This window comes from Dermacentor silvarum, chromosome 1 (genome assembly GCF_013339745.2).
Source record: "Dermacentor silvarum isolate Dsil-2018 chromosome 1, BIME_Dsil_1.4, whole genome shotgun sequence".
Classification (NCBI taxonomy): domain Eukaryota; kingdom Metazoa; phylum Arthropoda; class Arachnida; order Ixodida; family Ixodidae; genus Dermacentor; species Dermacentor silvarum.
The window spans coordinates 318,898,222-318,920,192 of NC_051154.1; positions in this window are offsets into that span (position 1 = coordinate 318,898,222).

The following is a 21,971-nucleotide window of genomic DNA, read 5'->3' on the forward strand; positions in this document are numbered from 1 at the left end:
GGGTAGCGGCGGAAATGTATACCCTAAATTTAGACCACCTGGGGTCTTTAACGTGCACCTAAATCTAAACAGGCCTCGAGCATTTTCGCCTTCATCTAAAATGCGGCTGCCGCATTTGTTGCTGCAGAATGCGGCCGCCACATTCTCGCCCAAAACCTCACAGAGTGTCAAAGCCTTGACAAACACCGTGACAGTTTTTTTTTTTTTTTTCATATGCAGACATGATTCGCTGTAAATTACCAACCCAAACGGAAGCGCCCAGGAATGAAATTGTGATAGTAGCACCGGTTTCTTGAATTATGGCAGCGCGAAGCGACGAGAAAAAAGGGTGGGTAAGTGGGGGGGGGGGGGGGGGGGTTGAACCCCCCCCCCCCCCTGGCTACGCCTCTGTTACCCAGTGCATTTCCTTATATATTAATCACATATTGTTGCGGCTCGAGGTGGCGTTTATGCCAGGAATCCACCCGGCACAGGGCTAGGTCCGCTAGTAGGAGTGAAAGAGTATTCCACAATAATCGCATTAAAACGGATAGGCGGGCTAGTTGGTTTGGCATCATAATGAAACTTTTGCGCACACAACACGAGCGCTAGTCCTTGTGTACTTCTTCGTTGTGGTTTCGTGTTGTGTGCGCAAAAAGTTTCATTATGACCACAATAATCACACCGGCTCCAGGTACGGAAGCCCCGGTTTCACCCTAGCCCAGTCCGTGCAGGAGGAGCGTCTTCGTGTTCACGTCGGGACACGTGAGCTGCACCCCCGCCTACGAGGCAACACGTCACCATCTGGGAAACTCAAGTGGGCGCTGTTCTCACGGTAGCCTTCGACGTCCCCCCCCCCCCCCCCCCCCCCCCCTACATGCGTCGTCGATTAGTGACGGCCCCCTTTGCAGCACCCGGGAATCCCCGTCTTCACGCTTGTTGCCGCGGCGACAAAAATCCGGTGGCCGTTTTCACGTCGAGGGGAGCTTCTTTGTTTGACCCGGTGGGCGCCGGGGATGCGTTGACGTCTGGGCGGGCGCTGATGAAAGGGGCAAGCTCCTGAGAAACGTCCAAGGAGTGCTCGTCGCTGTCTTGAGAGGTAACGATGTGGAAGGAAACTGTTGAACAGGCCAGCGGCTTACATTTGTTCCTCTTCCTTTAGATAGTTTACGCTAACACACCATTCACATTTCTCGCGCTTCTTATAGAGTTTCAAGATTCCTTCCTGCCACGAATGAGCACTTTCTACACCGTTAGTGCTCTCGATGAAAACCTTATTAATTAAAATCAGAAAACAAGTGATCATTTGTTCGTATTGTGTTGGTGATTGTACTATGTTGGGACAAATTCAAGAACAATAGTGTCCGCATGTACAGGGTGTCCCATCTGACATTAGAAGCTATTAAATAAAATTGATTGTGAATACGCGATTGCGAGACCTACGCCACCCAGCAATCAGTCCTCATCCGCCGCCAAGCTAATTCTTGCAAAGTAATTATCGGCGAAAATATATAAACTTCTTTAAAGCTTTTTTAAACATTTTAATCGAGGACGTAGCTTCAGCTTAACCTTCTCTGTAAGGCGTCCCAAAAGAACACAGCGTCCCGACAATCAACAATACAGTGATCGAATGATTCAAGCCATGGCCGCAGGCGGGAAGTTGTAGACCACGGAGCAAAACAGTTCTTTGCTGGTAACCGCACTTGGACTGGAAGTGTTCCTGTAAAGTAAAGCAAAAAACGTTATGTTTTTTCCTTCTTTAAACTACCGTACACTGCGGCCGATTTACTATTAGCTGACGGTGACGAAAGAAGTTACGGGACGCGTTCCTCCCCGTAACTCGCTGCCCGTCCCTCATTGCACTCTAGCGCTTTGGCGCATTTCTGCAAGGGTCATGACCCCGTGTCTTGTGATTCTACGCGCTAGAGCACTGCACGGGCTCGGGCTTACCCGAAAGCCCGAGCCCGGCCCGGCCCACGGGCCGGGTAGAACAGTTTTTTCACGGGCTCGGGCCGGGCACGGCGTGCGCTTTTTGACCCGGGCCCGGGCCGGGCTCGGGTTTTTTGACGCGGGCCCGGACCGGGCTCGGGCTTTCTGGTGGTGTGCATGTAACGTGCAGCGAGTTATTCTCGGGCGTCTCAACTCTGAAAAACATTATTTTTCGGTCTCGGGCCGGTTTCGAGTCGGGCTCGGGCCTAAGGTAAAGGGGTGGTGGGCCGGGCCGTACGGGTAACGTAGATTATTTCCGGGCCCGGGCCGGGCCCGGGTCTCGCCATAAATGTTTTGATCGGGCTCGGGCGGGCCGCCCAACGTAAAAACGGGCCCGGGCCGGGCTCGGGCTGAAAAAGTCGGCCCGTGCAGTGCTCTAAATTACGCGCGTTAGTGCTGAATCAGAGTACCGCTTTCCCTGCAATGTCCGTCCGCCTCGGTGGCTGAGAGACGCGTTCGTCACTGAAATCTACAGCACGTATCGCGCAAGTTATCGCTTAGAAAGATGTCAACCCAAGCTTGGTTTGGACGGGTAATTTTTTTTTCTCTTTTTAGTTTTTCAGTGTGCCGTTCATACAACCGAGGTGAAGCACTTCCAGTGGGTGCTGCGATCACTTCGAAAAGTCAGATCTTGACAGTCATTAAATAGCTTGTACTATTTATGGGAAATGCGACAAGCAGTTCCCCGAAGGCGTCTTTCCCGCTCAACCAAGACATCGGAGGACCTGTAATGGAGAGAGCTGGATCGATAACTGAAAGCTCATTTTTCTTGGTGCGATAGGGACGACTACTTCGAGATATAAAAAGAAAAGGAAACCTTTCCAAAGTCGCATCGCCATCTCAGAAGCGGTCCTATATATGCGCTGGTCTATACTTGTACTTTCACCTTACGTAACCGGAAGCGGAAATCTTTATTGATTTGGGCGTCAGATGTAGCGCATTATCATGACGCCGCATGACAAAGCCAATGAAATGGCAAATAAATAAACAAACGCTCGTACCGTAGCAGGAAAGTGGTTGATTATTGCACTCGAAAGCTTCGCGTATATATATGGATCCGGAGTTCCCGGAATTGCGGCAATGCCCCGTAGTAAAGACAACAATAAAGAAAGAAATATCTCGTGCACACAACGCACACACCACAGCGCACATCACGCGTACAGAGCGACGCGTATTCGCACAATGGCCTGCTGCACGATTAATATCCCTGGATCTGCGAAAAGTAGCGACAGTTGCCTGCAGCGCCTCGTGTGTTTTTTTTTTTTTTTCTCAGCGAAAAATGTTTAAATTGCCTGGGCCGCACCAGCCCAACGCCTCCTAGATCCGCGGTCATTCTGACTTGGCCGCTTTTCGTCCACGCCGGGCTTGACGGTGGAAATTTCGGTCTAAGTAGCATGACGTCATAAATGAGAGTGTACAGTCCTGCTATCTAGGAGTCGTTGACCAGTCGGGTTACAATAAGCGGCTGCGTGCCATTAAATGAGAGTGTACAGTCCTGTTATCTAGGAGTCGTTGACCAGTCGGGTTACAATAAGCGGCTGGTGCCATTAGGCGGGCCATGTGGGAGTTCGGCGTCTCTTTTAAAACCGTTCGCTCCTCTCTCTTTCACTCTGCGTGAACAAACGAAGAGCACGGCAATTGCGAAAGCCGTTATCTCCGTATCACAGCCAAACCTATGAAAGGGACCGTCCGGCCGGAGACGTGCACGCCGGTTGATAACGGGAAACGATGCGCGCTAAGCCACGATGTCGTCTACCAGCTTCTCGTGGCCCAAACGAGGGGGCGCGCTGAAAATTCCAACGCGTAGCTGGGCGGTGATATCAAAGCCTTTCGCTACTTTTCGAATATCCAGAGGGGTTATTCACGAGATACGTGATTATGTTAACTCTATGGCGACGCGTGTGCGTCGCAGGCAGCCGGAAGCGATCGCCATTATTGTGGACGCCCCAGCCAATCGAGCTACGACGCGTGTAATTAAGACTTCAGTGCGCAGGCGCAAAAATAATACAGCGTGGTTTCGACGAGGCGCTGTCGCTCGCGTGTTAAAAAGCCACACATGGCGTGGCGCTGAGCCGAACTCTCTCCTGGGCTGCAGAAAGTAGCGCCAACCGTTTGCTTTCTCATCCAGAACCACTTCTCTTTCACACCGGCGCGGGCGGCCGTTACTTTCCATCTAGTCTATGCCCGAGAAATAGCGGACGTGGGCATTGCGTTGGAGTAACGAAAAAGCAGTGACTGCGAAGGTGTAGGGTTTTTCCTTGCCTAAATCACGGTATGATGTTGAGGCACGCCCCTTTGTTGGGTTCACCGGTATAATTTCGACCGTATGGGTTCTTTAACGTGTACTCAGTGCATGTTACACTGTTTTTCTGTTTTGTGCGTTTCGCCCCTATCGGTGTTTAATGTGTTCTACAAGTGTGTTCCGTATCAAGCTTGTTGGCAAATTTTACTCGTGTGTTTGTTCCTACTTTTATCACGTTTTGTGCAGCTACATTAGTACAATGTGTACACGGGGGTTGCGATATTGGACATATCAATACGTAAACAGTCCGCATCTGCATTATTCAATTCCAGTTCACCGATGTATGCTTCAAAATTACCGTTCGCAGCTTCTTTTAGCGAATGCTACGGAGAATATTTGATTGGCATCAAACAATCGCATCCTGTTTAGAACAATGCATTCAAAACACGAATTTTACAAAAGGCAGTCCCGTGCGTCGGCTACTCTGTCGAGTAGAGTTTACTTCCTTTTGCGTCTAACTCCTTAGAGATAGCAGTCTTGTACGGGGTGATGTCCTTGGCATTTCTATTTTCCATATGCTTCTTAACAAGCTAAAGAAAATGCATGATCTGACGCTGAAACGTAATAATCTCTGGATATGTGCAGAAATGGAGATAAGAAAAATTATGATTGATTAAAGCCATCCAACATATCCGCTTAAGAAACGAATCTGATTCGCAAAGTAGTTCATTACGCTCTCCAGTTCGTAGCTGGCCATTCGCTGGTATTTCCAACAATTAAAACACTAAAGTGGATCGAAGGCACTGCGGGCACCTAACCTCCGACGAGGCGCCCTTTCACTGATCGGCGGCACTTACTTATTGAAGTGAATTCTTGGGTTTTTACGCGCCAAAACCAAGATTTGATTATGAGGCACGCCGTAGCGGGAAACTCCGGATTAGTTTTGACCACCAGGGGACCTTTAACGTGCCGCGAATGCACGGGACACGGGCGTTTCTACATTTCACCCCCGTCGAAATGCGGCCGCCACGGCCGGGATTCGATCCCGCTCCTAATTGTATCCGCTCCTAATTGTGAATGACGCGATTAAGCGAGCCGATGCAGTCGACCGCAGTGCGCTTCTTAGACAGGATAAGCGGGTTGAGCAACGAAGGCATACAAATTTAGTTTTGACACATTCTGCATCGATTCCAAACGTTAATATCATCCTTAAAAAACATCATAACATATTCATGCAGAGTAATCGCCTCAGAGACGTGTTTCCGGAGCCGCCACGCGCACTTTACCGACGATAAAAAAATTTACGCGACATGCTAACGTCTTCTAAGACAACAAAACCAATTCACATAGGCTGTCATCCTTGCAACAAGTCACGGTGCAAGGTTTGCGCTCACATGACGACTTCGCAAAGTGTTATGAGCACCGCTTCAACTTTTAGCCTCTAAATCAAAGGCAACTTCGACTGCGACACAACCAATGTTGTCTATTTACTTGAATGCTCAACGTGCAAGCTAGAGTACATTGGACAAACGGAAACAGCCTTTAGATTGCGTTTTAACGATCATAGATCGCATGCCGTGAGCCTTTCAAATCTTCCGCTATCCAAGCATGTCTCTATCCCGGGCCACTCTTTTGACAAGCTAACGGCCACCATATTTAAATCTGGTTTTAAATCGCACCACGAAAGGGAGGTTCGCAAATCATTTCTAATCCATAAATTTTGTGCCGTGGCGTCTGGGATTAACGAAAACCCGGGCGCATTAACCTTTTTGTCCGCGATATAGATTCATATTCCTATTGTCCTCAGAAGAAACAGCTCAAGTATCGTCGCATCGTTTATGCCAGATCGCCAGAACAGCTGTTCGCACACCCGACACACTCATTTTCTTAAAATTTTTGTGCGCAAACAAACAGGGACGAAGAAAAGGAGAACACAAGGGCGAGTGTTCTCGTTTTCTTCGTCCCTGTTCGTTTGCGCACAAAAATTTTAAGAAAATGAATCTGTTCCAGCTAGGCCGACTCGCAGTTATGCTCCCGACACACATGCACAAGATTCGCCTGAAATAATTTTCTAGTTGATGACGTGTCGTTCTATTATATTTAACCTAAGATGAGTGATATTAACGATTTATTGCTGTATCATTTTTGTTAGAACTTGTCTACACACTTTTCTTGCTAAGCTCTTTTATAAACCGTTCCTTTGTTGGATCTGTTGCTCTACGAACCTGCCGTTGCAATCATCCCGTGGTGCTTTCTTAGCATGTTTGAGGGATGATTCGTCATGGTGCAAGTACCCTACAGCAAAAAGCTCTCTCTGTCAAGGTTGTTCTTGATATTCTTGTGTGTATGCTTGGTGACATTGGCTGCTGTGCGGACTTTGTTGTACAAACCTGTTCCTACAACCATGCCGTGGCGTAAAAGAAAGAAAAAAAAAAGGTTTTCATGTTTGTATTTTTTATTATTTACATTTTTTCTTATTTTTTTCTAATCACGTTTGACATGGGTAATGCTGATTCGACACGGGTACCTTAGAGCAACAGTGTCTCGTGAGCACCCCCATCCCCCCTACCATTTATGCACGCCGCCTTACCATTTCATGTATTCCCTGACAAAGGCCGGACGCCGGCCGAAACGTTCGAAATAAAGTATCGTTTTTAATTTTTATTTTTTTTTTATTTTTTCGTGTGTGCGCCCCCCCCCCTCCCCCATCCGTCCCAAACGCACTCTACCAATTTTACGGTCATTGTTATTGCAGCGGGCATCAAAGCCATGGGCTCCCCACCCCCCTCCTTGTATCTTCGCTGCTTTCCTAACTAATCCCGCCGCCGTAGAACACTGGAAGCAGGTGTGGAAGGGAAGTGGGGGAAGGCTCGCTGCGCAGCGCGATACATCCGGGCACTTGCGAGCGCAGTGTATGCTGTATGAGCTTCCCCTTTCACCTTTGCGGCCAAGGTCAGGCACGGCTAGAAATGACAGGGGATGCTACAGCACTCGGTGGGCTGCGGTGATAACAGGAAGCAGGCAAGGGCTACGCCGTCCGTGTTTCTCGAGTCTGGCAGGTTTGTTCTGCTGCACTCGCTCGACCCGTCTCCCGGTTTGTCGGCTCTATTGCTTTTGTGCGGGAGCGGTGATGGCCAACGTTCAGCGCGACTGACATCCAAGCACTGAGAGCGTCTGCTGGTTGTGCGATGTCTCTACGCTCGTGGCAACTTCTAGAATGAGTGGTACTCCAGTTGCTTCTGCGGATCGACCGGACTTTCCAAATGCTCAGCGTTCGAGAACAACAAGGTGAGCTGTACTCTTCAGCAATGCTCTCGTGAACCGTAATTCTATAGAACGTCGCAGATGTCGCTTGCACGCGGCCACTTCGATGCCTTGGAAGACGGTAAAAAAGAAAAGAAAAACTAGGAGGGAGCATGACGCCAAGCAGCTAGCCCCGGCAAGCCAGCCTCTTCCAACGCCGCCCCATTGCCCCCTTTTCTGGGCCTGACCTTATCAAGACACTTCGGGGCACGCGGTGACCTGTTAGCGGTGCCCTCATCGCGCTCTCCGTTATATCCTCTCGCGTACCGTGCTCAGCGCATAGAATTTTACCGCTTGCGCATCACGCCATGAGCCTTTTCATTTTTATGACTAGGCTTCAAGATGGTCACGTGATGCTCCCTCCTGGTTCTTTTCTTTCTTCTGTGTTTGGCGCCCGCGTTCAGCGAGATTCTCAGCAGATATGGATGTCAATAGCTTCTCTGATTGAAGTGCGCATCTGCACTTATTTCACGTAGTTTGATAGACAATATCAGTGTTGATGGCTGTGGACAAACCAGAAATTAGGAAAGCCTACGTCCGACAACGCGAAACAGTGAGTCGGGCCTTCTGCTGTGCTGTCGTGGATCGTATTTAAAATGCGGCTTTACGGGAAGTCCTGTTTTCCTTGTGCACAATTTTAGCAGCGTCCACTTCGTTTACTACGAGACAGGCCCGCACAGTGCCACAGAGACGGGACCACGTTCTATGCTGAGCTGTCCAAAAAGGCATGCACGCGTGCGCCTCACAGACCAAAGTTCGTGCGCACCGCTGGCGCCAGACGCATGCATAAACACGCAAATAAGAATTTGCATATTTTTACAAAGAAATATCCCTTTAGCATATTTTGTCTTCTTCTTTCTGGGGTTTTACGTGCCAAAACCATTTCTGATTGTGAGGCACACCATAGTGGAGGGCTCCGGGTTAATTTTGACCAGCTGGGTTTTTTTAACGTGCACTGCAACGGCAATCACACGGGCGTTTTTGCATTTCGCCTCCATCGAAATGCGGCCGCCGCGGCCGGGATTCGATCCCCCGATCTCGTGCGCACCGGTGCAACGCCTTAGCTGACTGAGCCACCGCGGCGCGTTAGCACATTTTGTCCTTAGGCGAAATACTTCCAGCAGTGCCAAGATCTCTGGTTGTACTTGTCTGTGTTTCTTGCAAGACGCTGTGCTGCACAGCAAATAAAGAACTTTATCCTACGTTGTGGCGTTTCGAGCGCTCGCAATAGTCGTGGGACGCCGTTCCGTTGCGTTTCCGAGAGGTCCATGTCATCCCGCCACACGGGAAGGGCCCACTGGCCGACTTTCGGGCCTTGAGGGGAGAGACCACGCATCCTGGCTCCACAATTTGTTGCTCTCTGCCTGCGGCTGCCCCTTTGTCTACCCCCCGGCCGACGATTGCTTCGACTCGTCGCGGCCTCGGCGGGCGCGCGCACCTTTATAACAATATATATATATATATATATATATATATATATATATATATATATCAGTGAAGTAAAGAGTAACCGGAGCCGGCACAGAAGTACAAAAAATAGAAGCACGTAGGAAAAACATAAGACTTTACTGACGTTTCGGCCGGGGTCTTGATGAAGGCCAGACCCCGGCCGAAACGTCAGTAAAGTCTTGTTATGTTTTTCCTACGTGCTTCTATATTTTGAACTGTATATATGTATATATGTATATATATATATACCCTCTGCTAACAATTTTCGATTTCTAGCTTTATGGCGACAGCCATTATATCGACACTTCAGGCAAATTGTCGCGGTTGTCGTCGCCGTGATGTTCCGCTTTAAATTCAAAAGCCATATACATGAGCGACCCATACCCTGTGGGTGCGGGAAAAAGCACGTAACAGTGAGCCGAAAATGATGGCGGCTTGATGGGCATTATTTTCCACGCGCTCAATGTTCGGCTTAGTTGTAGGTCACGTAATCAAACGCGAATGGGAAGGAGAGCACGCGTCTTCTCCTCTAGCCCTGCCGTAGCTGTGAATGTCTGTGCGCGGCTGACGTTTATGGGGCCCGCGTGCCACGTCTAATTGTTGGTAATTATTCGTGGGTGCAATGATAAAGGTCGACCAGGGATGGCTGCTAACTTCATGCGCCCCTAGTGTTGCAGTGTTAAGAGACAGAGGTCATCGCAGATCACCCACAGAGGCCGTCAGTAGTGGACATAAAAATAGGCACATAATGATGATGAATACAATTTTCAGAGTTGCGGCGAATCGCGCGGCTGTACGAACCGAACCGTTCCCCTCCGCTGCCGGCGTTCTTCACAATGCTTGCGTTGTGAAAGCGAGTGCTCGAGGTCATCCAGTGAGGTATTTACAGGTTTACATGGTCCGTGCATACTATGTCCGCTATGCTTACTACTTTAATTTTAGGTGAATGTTTACTACCATTTATATGGCCACTATAACCAACGTATAGACTCGTGTAAGGGCCGCACTGTCGTGTCGCGATTTTGACGAGCCTTTCATGGGACCGGGTCATTTTTTGACCTCATTTTTCCAACTACGAGTATGAAATCCGCCGTAAACCTCCGCGATCGCCTCCTCTCGACATCCTGTAGCGACGCGCGAAAGTACGCTGCGAGCGACAGTTCGCATTTCGCTGTTGAGCCCGATCACAATCGGCGCACGGAACGCGATTGCTTCTTGGTGGGACGTTTTTTATTTTAATATTGGCTGTTAAGTTATGGGTGCTGCCCTTACACGGATTTACACGGTAAGAATCTTCCTTCGTGTAATTGTCTTCTACTTCGCTATCACTAATACTGCTTCGCCTTCCCGGCCAAACTGCACTCTTTTATTGTTTTAGTACTTTGAGTCTGCATGAGTATATAAGCGCTGCTGCGCAGGACTTCTAAACTTCTATTTATTCTGATTTTTAGTGAATCCGGCTCGGCATCATTTCGGTTGCTGAATGAATACAAAGTGTTTCAGCGAACAGTTTCCAAAACATTTTAAAGGTGGCCTGTGGCAGTTAGCACAATTCTAGTTCATGAGCTCGTCTACTCGAAGAGGCGGGCATTACTTGCACAAAAAATTGAAATGCATAATCGACTAATTAACATAATTAATGAATTAAGTTTTTTGCTAATTACCTTATGGCCCATGTTGGAATTTACAAATTCTGGGCGTGGAGTGCGGATCCACCTTGAACTAAATCTCAGGCTGACACCATTGTCGAGATATTTATTCTCTAACTTTGCGGAGAAATACATTGGCGTGCCAATCACTTTCTCAACAAAACGCCGTTCTATGCATAAAAGCACAAAGGTATGAAAAGAACAAATTATGGGATTTTGTGTGCCAAGACCACGATCTGATTATGAGGCACGCCATAGTGGAGGACTCTGGAATAATTTAGACCACCTGGGGTTCTTTAATGCGCACCTAAATCTAAGTATACGGGTGTTCTAGCATTTCGCCCCACCAAAATGCAGCCGCCATGGCCATGATTTGCTCCCGCGACCTGATGCTTAGCAGTCCAACACCATAGCCACTAAACAACCACGGCGGGTAAGCGCAAAAGTAATTGGAACGCCAATGTATTTCTCCGTAATGTTCGGGAATTAATATCCCGAAACTGGTGCCATCATGAGAATTAGTCCCTAGTGCATCCGCCTTGCGAATTACACGGCTAGAATTTGTAAATTGCAGCACGGGCCATAAGTTAATATTGCTACGGAACAGTATTTGCCTTCCTACGTAACAATATGTTAAAAACCTAATTGGTGATTTTTTTATTAGTCGAGTATGTATTTCAATTTTTTGTGCAAGTAATGTGCACCTCTTCGAGTAGACCAGCTCATGAACTAGAATTATGCTATCTGCCACAGGCAACCTTTAAATTTTTTATTTGAAAGTGTTTGCTGAAACACCCCGTATTTATGGCCTCTGCATGCAAGAGGCGATGTTTCCATCCCTAATGCGTAAATGTTGTCAATAATTAGAAGAGCTTTTTTTTTTGTCGCCAGTCGTTAGCATTACCTACTGGAACAAGAATCAATATTGAGACACATATCACTCACGTGCTTTTCACACGCCGTTGATAAGACTCTTCCGAAGGGGCCACTGAAGTCTGCAGGTTTTTTTCAGGGTCAAAAAAGCGCGCAAAGTAATTTGAAGTGAGGTGAACATACATCAACATATTCATTCTCTAGGTATAGGCTATCTATTTAGTTGACTACCTCCTTCTCTTTAAAAAATATAATAAACTTTTTCCTTTGTATATATTTAAATATATTGTCTTTGCGTGGTGTTCTCAGCCCAAATTTAAAAAAAAATGTTAAAGTGAGGAAACACGGATGAGGTAGCCGCTGCTGGTGCTTCTATTGCGCTTGTCCTCCTATTGTAGGGATTTGCCTAAATATAGCGAAAGTATAAATTAAAAGCCGTGCACGTCCGCGCCAACAATGGTGCCGTGAGCTAGCCACAACAAAAGTGAAAATGGGGAGGCAACGCAAGAGAATCACCAAACCATGTAGGTAAGAGAACTCCGGTAATAACATTTGAGAGGCGGGGCTCAGCCCCCCCCCCCCCCCCCGGGAAAATTCCGGAGGGGGCTCGAGCCCCGGCTCCCCCCTCCCGCAGTCGGCGCCTATGTTCTTGCGTTTCGCCCCCATCGGAATACGGCCGAACAAGACGGTAGGCCTAGCTCTCGCTGACCACCGCAGTGACGGTCGACAGCGCGTGCGACCTGGCCTGCTGCTCATCATAGTGCGCTTATTTTTGACAACACGATTAACGTGGACTTAAATGAATTGGTTTTGTCGCTGTCGTTGGAGCGAATAGCAAACGAAGCGTAGTACTTGCAAGCCAGCCGAGCCGCCTCGCTGAGAGGGCCGGTGCTTGGTTTCCGTCTGCGAAACGAAATGCCGTTCTATCATTGCTCCCGATCGCGCCAGTGGGTTAGTACTGGGCGCTGCTTTACGCAACACGCGCAAATTCGAGATATTTTTTTCTATTAAGAACTATTTCTTGTTACGAACAAGCTGTAGCCCATTTCTACGTCGCCGTGAGCGGTGATAGAAGCGATCGCCTCGGTGATGGGACCGGCGAGGTACCGGCCCTACGGCGACGCCGCCTGTGTAGGCCTGCACTATCTGCCGCGGCCGTCCGATCGCTCCAACTCTGTACTAAAGTATAAACCGCATTCACGCGATCTTGCGCGCGACAGCGACAAGCGACGCGATGGAGATGGCTGTCGCGGTCGCTCGTCGCCTACAAGTCGTACCGCATGCGAGCGACGACTTTGAGCGACGTCTCCCCGGTGGCATATTTAGAATATGCTCCCCGGTGTTGCCGGTATGAGGGCAGCAAATACTCGCCGAAACTGGCGTGACGCTTGCTTTATTAAGTTGATGTGTTTTAGTGTAAAAAGTAGCATAAATATTTCTAAAGGTCTTGCACTACGTTATTATCCTTGCACGTATCAAAATCTAGTCGTTTGCTCGTTCCGTGTGACAATCGGTTGTGCTTGACTGATGTATAGAGACCGGATTTTAGGCAAATGCCTATTTTGTTCCTAGCGCTCCTATCGCCCCACTTTGATATATGAGCATGAATTAGAGGTTAAGAAGGGCTGCTATAGTGTTTTTATAGTGCCTATAAATGCCTATTTTCAATATCGGCGCCTATATGAACACTATTTAGCCTCAAGTTTTGCTTTCGAGTGCAGTTAGAGACCGTTATTCATGTTACCGGGCAACATTGACTGTTCGGAACTCTATTGGGTTCAACCTATAGTAATCTAGTTCAACCAACTTTCGGAAAACAACCGCGCAGCAGTGAAATGGGACGCGCCGCGGTTGGCGAATGCGAAACCGCGGAGAGCCGTCAGGGGAAAGAAGAGTAAAGAGCAAAAGAAAAAAAAAATGTGATGTGCACGCGGCTTTTGTTCTGTTTGTAATTTACTTTTTAAGGTGTTCACTGCCATCGAGCGTTCCTTCTCAGCGCACAAGATCATTCTCAGTGACAAGAGGAACAATTTTGAATTCAAAAATCTGGAGATGGTGGTAGTCAGCTATTGTTTCCACAATCTTCACAGTGATTCTTAGACTACGTTCCGCGTGCTCTCCAAACAGATTTCTTGTTTCCAAACAGAAACGTGCGCCCTTCAAATGGGCGGAAGTGTATTTGGCAGTGCTGGGACGTTTTCCCTGTACAATTCCGATAATGTCATTGTATATGAGAAAATTGCCAGAGTTGTACCTAACAGTCCTTACGTAAGAACATGTTATTTCTTAATAAATTGTAGTCTCTCTTGCATTTATTATTTGTCTGTTTCTGTTGTGTCTTAATTTAGTTGCGTCAGGCAGACATAAAGTAGCGCTTGTTTTATCAGTATTCCCAGCTTTCAAGTATTCTTTTTCATGATTGTTTCACTTTATGCAACGCTTGAGTACAGTGGCCATTGAACATGAATATGAGCAGTGTGCTTGTTGAATTACGCCCAACGATCGTCATTATTCCAGCAGTTTTATGGGACAATTGCACGGCTATGTTCAACTGTTGGCGCCTTTGTGCCATCATAAGCAATAACATTTCTTGTTTTCCTGTCGTAGATACAGGTCGGGCCCGTCCTCGTTTGAAATTATTTGCATTTATGTAAAAATTTATTGTGCCTATATTCACGACATTGGAGGCCTAAAACGTTGATTTGCCTGCCTATCTTTGGCGCCTAAAAAGCGCTTTTTTAATGCCTAAAGATCCGGCCTCTACTGATGTATATCCAGTTCCGGCTTCGCGCTATTGGCTAGTCGCTCATAGCATTTCCGGGCGACGAGCGACGAATTCTAGATTTCTCGAACCGAGCGATTGAGCGAAAAGACCGAGCGATCTGTTCGCGCGACGGCCAGTTTCGTCGCTCGAAGCCGTCGCTCGTCGCCGTCGCGCACAAAATCGCGTGAATGCGGTTTGGGCTTTACACTGTACATTTTATTGCGATAGCAATTATATGGACACTTCAACCGGATTTCTGCCGTCGGCGTCGCCGTGAGGTTCCGTATAGATAAAATCTTCGCCGCGCGCCGTATGCCCCAGCGGAAGCGTGCGGGGGAAGCGTGCGGGGACGCGCGCTATCACGGAGAGCGAACGCACTCAATCTCCCACGCGCAAGCAAGGAAGCGGAAAGCCAGCGCAGGAGGGAGCAGGGGGGGGGCACTTCTCTGCCAACAACCGCGCTCGTCGCTCGTCCGCACAGTCTCTTATCCACAGAACACCCATACCTCTCCCACGCGCAAGCAAGGAAGCGGTAAGCCAGCGCCGGAGGGAGCGGGGGGGGGGGGGGGGGGGGGCACTTCTACGCTGCCAACAACCGCGATCGTCGCTCGCTCGCACCGTCTCTTATCTCCACACGGCTCTGACCTTTATGCGCTCAGTTTCCGTTGAAGCGATAGACCGCACGTACGTTCGCCGCTGCGGCGTATCCGCTTGCTGCCAGAGTTTTGACGGTCGTTGTCTGCAGTCATTCAGTGTGAGCTATTCATGTTTGTTTGTGCGCGCTCACACCACGCTTGTTCATTCAGTTAGTAATAGTCGGGCCACATTTTCCAACGCACGCTACACATGCAATGCTGCCCGGATCGGCAGTGCAGCGCTACAGATGTGTCCCTTCGCACGCGCTGCCCACGGGAAGCGCTTCTCATCAACACCACCGTTTCACACGCGCCTTCTCGTGGTCATCGAGTCTCTCGTCATGTCGGTCTACTTACGCCGCAGCACACCTCCTTACTTAATCAGCTCATGTTTACTACAATTCATATTGCTACCAAAGCCGCTCACCTTACTTCGTATGACATTGCTGTGTTGCTATCGCATTCATTGCTTCGCCCTTAGGGCGAAACTGTGACATTTTTTTATTTCGCGCTCAAAATTTAATTGACACGTTTAGGCACGTTTATGACATCCGCACTGCAATAAACGCAGCTGTGACCGTGCTGCCTGCGTATGTGACGTGTGATAGGAAAAACTACTTGCGCTCTACAATGTCTGAGGAACGCATGGCTAGGCTAGTGCTTCTTTACACCCACAGAGACGTCGACATCAAGTGTCCGAAGTCATTGACCACTTCGCTAAACAATTGTGCGACCGGCTTTGAACGTTGTAGCGCGTAGGGTCGCGTTATTGCGCAAATTTTCTTACTTCAATGTTTTTTTTTTTCTTCTATCAGCTTTTATTCCCTTTGCCCCTATCCCCAGTACAGGGTAGCAAGCCGGTATTCACACTGGCTAACCTCCTTGTCTTTCCTTCTTTCTCTCTCTCTCTCTTCCCCGCCGAGTGAAGTTTGTCCTTTAGATAGCGAAGCAGCGAAAATCAGTGCAATTTAAAAAGCTCTGTTCCTTCAGGTCCATAAACTCGTAATTATGAAAACGTATGACTGTTCATTAGCTTTTAAAACCGCAGAAAATTTCGCCGTTTATTCTAACAGTTAGCATGATGATGAAAATTATCATGCGAATACGAAAATTACGAGGACATCAATAAGCAATTTTGACAGACCTTGCTCATTCAAAGCGCGGCCCACGCAGCGTTTCCCAACAAACACACTCGGATATTGGGTAGTTGAACTTGCCGCATCGTCTGTGGCTTTCGTTTGTCCTTTCCTTTTTGGCTACCTGCTTTCACTTCTTTTTTGAAACAAAGCAATAGCCTTCTTTGATTTTGGCTGCAGAATAATTGTTGCCGCTGTGCAGGCAGCTAAAATGCACATTTTCGTACTGATTTCTGCACCTTCCTCTATTATTCTACCCATATGGTGCTGTCGCGACCGCAGCATGGCCCATGTGCATATCACGATTTCTGCGATCGTAGTTTTGTTCTTGCCTGGATCGGCTGTCTTTCTATGCGTAAAGTTTACTATCTGTGACGGCGCAGCCTGTTTATGTGTCTTGTTTGACGCATTATATACAGTGGCGTTCGCTTATATACGTAAATTTATTAGACATATACGTATATTTAAATATCTTGTTGCGAGGTTTTGTGTATACAATCAGTGAACTTTGTTTCCAGCGGCACTTTCTTTACCTTTATCAAGTTGTATCTTCGCATTTGTATATTCTATTCTATCTTCGCATTTATAATGTATATTTTGCAGAACTCCTGCTTTTTAAATGTACTCACTGTTGCGACTTTAATTTCGGTGCAATTACTCACAATACACGACCGGTAACAGCTGCTCCTGCGCAATTCATTGCAACGAAGGGCGTCATTGAGGTCTTTCACTGGTCGTTGCTTATGTACAAAAATGTAAACAATGTACTTGAATGACATAGATTCATCAAAATATTTGTCCTCAACTTGTTAATTTCATGGCCTCTACGTTTTTCAGATCAGCTGCATGCACTGCGTTGCTGGATTTGAACTGATATAGTTCTAAAGCTCGCGTGATATTTTCTGTACTTATTAAATGGACAAAAAACGCGGAAGCATTGATATCAGTGATTTCTGCCACAATTTTCGGTACATACGAATATATTTTTATGAAAAATATACATACTTGTATTCATAGTGCGTAGCGTTCAATAATTCGTTTGCAGCATCTAATATATAATAGCATTGGCAATGGCAATGCAGTTATTATGCATGTATCTGATTCCTCGACAAATTCTATAAGGAGGAGGCCGCGCTGTAACCTGAACCCCCCCCCCCCCCCACCCGAACAAAATTTCTGGCTACGCCAATGGTTTTGCACGTACTAAATGTCTTCATTCGAATATTTCGTTTACCCAGCGTGGTGGCTCAGTGGCTATTACGTTCTGTTGCCGAGCACGACGTCACAGATTCTATTCCGAAGAGCGGTGGCCGCTTTCAGATGACAGCAAAATAGAAAAAAAGAGCCTTTGTTACGGTGCTTTTCTTAGCCGGGACATTAAACCTCACCAATCAATCGACCGTTCCTTTATTACGGTTCATGTACCATTTCTCCCCGTACAACACAGCCAGCCCGGCGTTACTCCATCTATGAGCTCCCATTTCTACATTATCAGCACTCACGAGAAAAAAGCTATTTACACGTTAGTCAAGCCACCTCCCACATCGAGATTTCATTCAATATATAAAAAATATGCTGAATTGCACTGTCTTTCTTTACTGATGCTATGTTCTTTCCGTATGTATCCACGGATTTATAATAGGGAGCTTACGTAAATTACAGTAAAGAAGTACATAATTACCACTGTTTCCTTGAATAAATTCTTGAATATTGTGACTGGTAAATGTTTATATTAGAAACTTGAAGGTTCTCTTATCCGATGACGACCTAGTTTATATATATATATATATATATATATATATATATATATATACATATGCTTCAAGAGCATTTATGTTCGGAGGTATTTGTAATCTTATTTCACAATCAGTAAGCTATCATCTCGAACTCACAGGCGGGAGCTGTTATGATCTGGGCGGAGCTTATCCCAATGGTGCACCTGCTCACGGCTGGCAAGCAAGAGTGGCTTCCCTCTTTTCTTTCCCCAGCAAACATATCCATCACATCAGACTGCCGCCTATGAGTGCGAAATCAGCGCACCGACTGTCAGTTGCCTTGTAATATGATTGTCTTCGGATTACTATTACAAAGATGACATAATCGCCTACTTTAAAGGTTCATTAGTAAATGTTGTTTAAATATGAATCTGGTGCCTTTACGTAAGCGCGAAAATTTAGTCTGCCAAAGCGCATAAGCACCTCTGCAAGCAACATTTACGCAGCCAGCATAGTTTTTATTATCATTACAGATACTTTTCTTTTTTATTTATATCCCATGGCCACCGCGGACCCCGATCTTTTGCTCCGCGAAGCTACCTTGCGTACTTTCTGACCCTCTGTAATGCCACCTGTGTTGGACGCGAGACGCGGTTATTTCTTTCTCTGTGTTCGCTGCCTGAGATTTTAATGCGACAACGTTAAGAGCCCCGTGTCGCAGAAAATCCGGCGTCGGCGTTAAGCATCGGCGTCTAGCGGAAATAATCATGCCGAACCACATCATTCCGAACCACCCCGACCACACAGACCCTTCGCGCGGCGCAAGACGTTACACCGTGAACAAAAATTGAATTTCTCATCGTAAAATCCGTCAGAAAAATCGTACAGTACGACTTGATTACAACCCATAGGCGTGATAGCGTTGGATTGTAATTTTAATATACGAGAAAAAAGCCTGGATAAGCAGCCAGGGATCTGTGAATGCTGTCGTGTTCCACCTTTAAATGTGAAGCTTAAGCGTCCTCCAATTCTGATGGTGTTTCGCTGCACTTTGGTTTTGGGCAACATTGAGGGGAATGTTGAAAACCGGGCGTTTCTTAATTTTGATCGGGCCCCATGTCGCAGAGAATACGGTGTCGGCGTCAACAGCGTCTAATGCGCGTCTAGTGGTAGAGCGCCCGCCTCGGCTGCGGGAGGCTATGGGTTCGATTCCCACCGCCGCCGGGCACCCACTGGTTCAAATGGGTACAAGCGTGCCCCGGCCTGGCGTTCGGCTTTCTTCAGGGGTGATGCGCTTGGGAAAGGAGCCTGCGCCCTGAATTCCCGTCGAAACCAACGTGAGCACTTGTTTTTTTCATGTTTACCGAGCTTTTACACGTGTTGTACGACATTTTGAGGCGCTATATAGTGACGAGGACTGGAAATAAATCTCGTTGAAAGTTAGCGCTGTGTGTGTGTGTCAAATGTGCCTTTCGGTTGTCCCTGTCATTCAGCTTGCGCTATAACAAAATCGTGGGCAGAACGAGTCCGAGAAGCATGGTCTGCGCGAACTCGGACAAAGGGCAATAATCGTTCCCGTCGTTCCGTCGAGCTTTTGGGGTTCAGGATGCATTCCGAGGGAGTGCAAGGTGGCAGGACGAGAGGATGTTGTAGTGAGACGCGACAGGGTCAGACGAGGTCATTATGGAAGCAATTCACCAGAACGAAAATGGGCAGGAGACTGAGATCGGGAAAGAGCTGATGAACTGTCAGGTCTTTCGTTGTTCCTGGTTCGATAGAAAAAGCTTTCATACCGCGACCCCCTCGAGTTAAGCTCACAAATATTTTTTTTTCTTTTTTGTGTGTGAGATTCTCGGAACGCCCGGCAAAATGAAAGGTTCCGTCGAAACAAGCGCTGTTTTGTTTGTCTGATTTTTTTAGCGTTTGCTTCTTTTATAAGTTATGATCTTTGTTTATGTTTTCGTTTGAGAAGCTCTGAAGTTTGGCGTTAGTCTTTAGTTTCGCGAAGAGTTCGGTGATAATTAGTTAGGCTTACTTTTTCGTGAGTAACCTGAAACATCAAGATTATTTGTTAAAAGCCTATAGTAACACGCGTGTATATTTTTAAGCTTTGTTAAACGTGCATGTTTTCTTTAAAGGTTAATAGCCTTGGTTTCCAGTAAGTGCATAATTGTGCATCCAGTAAGTGCATAAACCGAATATGCAGAAATAGTCTGGGATCCACATACCAAAAAAAGACATTTCAGAACTGGAAAAAGTGCAGAGACGTGCCATGCGTTTCAACTACAACAAATTTCGAAGTACTGACTCTCCATCTGCTCTAATGGTAGCTAACCAAATTGAGCCCCCCCCCCCCCCCCCCACATAAAGCGAAAAATTTCTGGATTAAGCTTTCTTCATTCACTTCTTCATAGGAAATTTGGAATCTCTCCAGACTCGACTCTTACGTCACGCCCTCAGTTACACAATAAAACACGACACAAACTTAATTTCTTTCAACGAGAAAAGCACCTACTGGAAATCACGTGTTTCAAAACTTCACTGGGCGTCGGAACACCTGACATTTGCTTAGTAGCACGCGGCTTGGAATGCAGCAGGTCACGCACCCATCAGCACTTTTCGCTGCAGGCTCGCTCATTGTTTGCTGCTAATCCTATCGTTCCAGCGGCGTCACGTACAATAGTCAAAAACAGTACCCTGCCACACACGTCGCACCTCATCGCATGGGGCAAGCAAGTTTCCCGATATCGTCGTACAAGCCTGCAAAATAGAGGGGGGGGGGGGGCGAGGGCAATTTGCAATTCTCCTTGGCACAATGGCACAATAGCCTAACCTGCTGGCTATCTGGCATGCACTCATGAGGTACCATGCACGGCTCTTTCTGTCTTTCTTTCTGTCTTTCTTTCTTTCTTTCTTTCTTTCTTTCTTTCTCTTTCTTTCTTTCTTTCTTTCATTTTCTCCCGGCAGCCACAAGTTAGTGAACTCGTGTAGGACTACATTGAAGGCGTGGTTGCAGACACGTGTGCTTAAAGGAAGTGGGGGAGGCGCCGTGACCAGACTGAGCCAAACACTCAAACCTGGAGAAAGAATTCCCTCCGTGTTTTGCCCGCTTTGTAATGTTTAGTGGCGCCACATTTGACAAACGTTGGAACTGACGTGAAACAGCTTGATACCTTTTTGCACAGATGGCGCCACCACCGAAAATTGCCTGTGAGATTTATTATTTATTTAACATCTTCTGTTGCAAGCTCTGCTGAGTAAAACTCGTGAGTGCTAGTAATTACATGACACTGTATGGTTATAGTAATGTGCAACAATTATTGTGAATTAGCGTGTACATGAAAAATGTCAGTTTGCACCGACCTGGTAAGCAGATAAATTAGCTAAATTCACTACTCCCCTGTAGATTCCCTAATTAACGTAAGCCAATTTTCTCTTCATATAATTTGAGATAAAGGCTTGCTGCTTGATTATTGAAAGTTTCAGCTTGAATAGTTTTGTCCCGTCGCCGGTAATGCGTGACCAAGTATAGTCATAAATAGAGGCCGGATCTTTAGGCATTAAAAAAGCGCGTTTTAGGCGCCAAAAATAGGCAAGCAAAACAACGTTTTAGGCCTCCCACGTCGTAAATATAGGCACAATAAATTTTTACATAAATGCAAATAATTTCAAACGAAGACGTGCGCGGCCTATATCTACGATAGGAAGACAAGAAATGTTATTGTCTACGATGGCACAAATGCGCCAACAGTTGAACATAGCCGTGCAATCCGCCTTTTTCATTTTCCTGTGCTGCCCTCTGCCGCGCGCCGCTGGAAACGTTTTGGTAGGGGGCTGGGGCTCTCGCCGGTTGATTTGTGAACCTGCGCCCGTGTTAAGTGCGCATCGGTTGTGCGTTTCGTGGATTGCGAATAATTATTAATGGCTTCGGGGGGGGGGGGGGGGGGCAGCTTGTCGTTCCTGGCAGCTATGAGCAGGCCTGAGTGTGCTGTTTTGTTTACAGTGCGGCCGATAAAGGCACGCTGAGTTCCCTCTACCGTAGCCGCTGCTTTGGAGTTTGTTGGCGCTAACTCCTGCACTTGCACCTCACTTTTTTTGTAATTCTTTTTACACATTCTTTAGACATTTCGCATAAATAAGATGTTTTCGAGTGCGCAGCCTTCCGCGTCGGATTTAGCAAAGCGATGCACTTGTTTACATCGGCATCTACAGCCACAGATCGTTGTTAGCCTCAAAA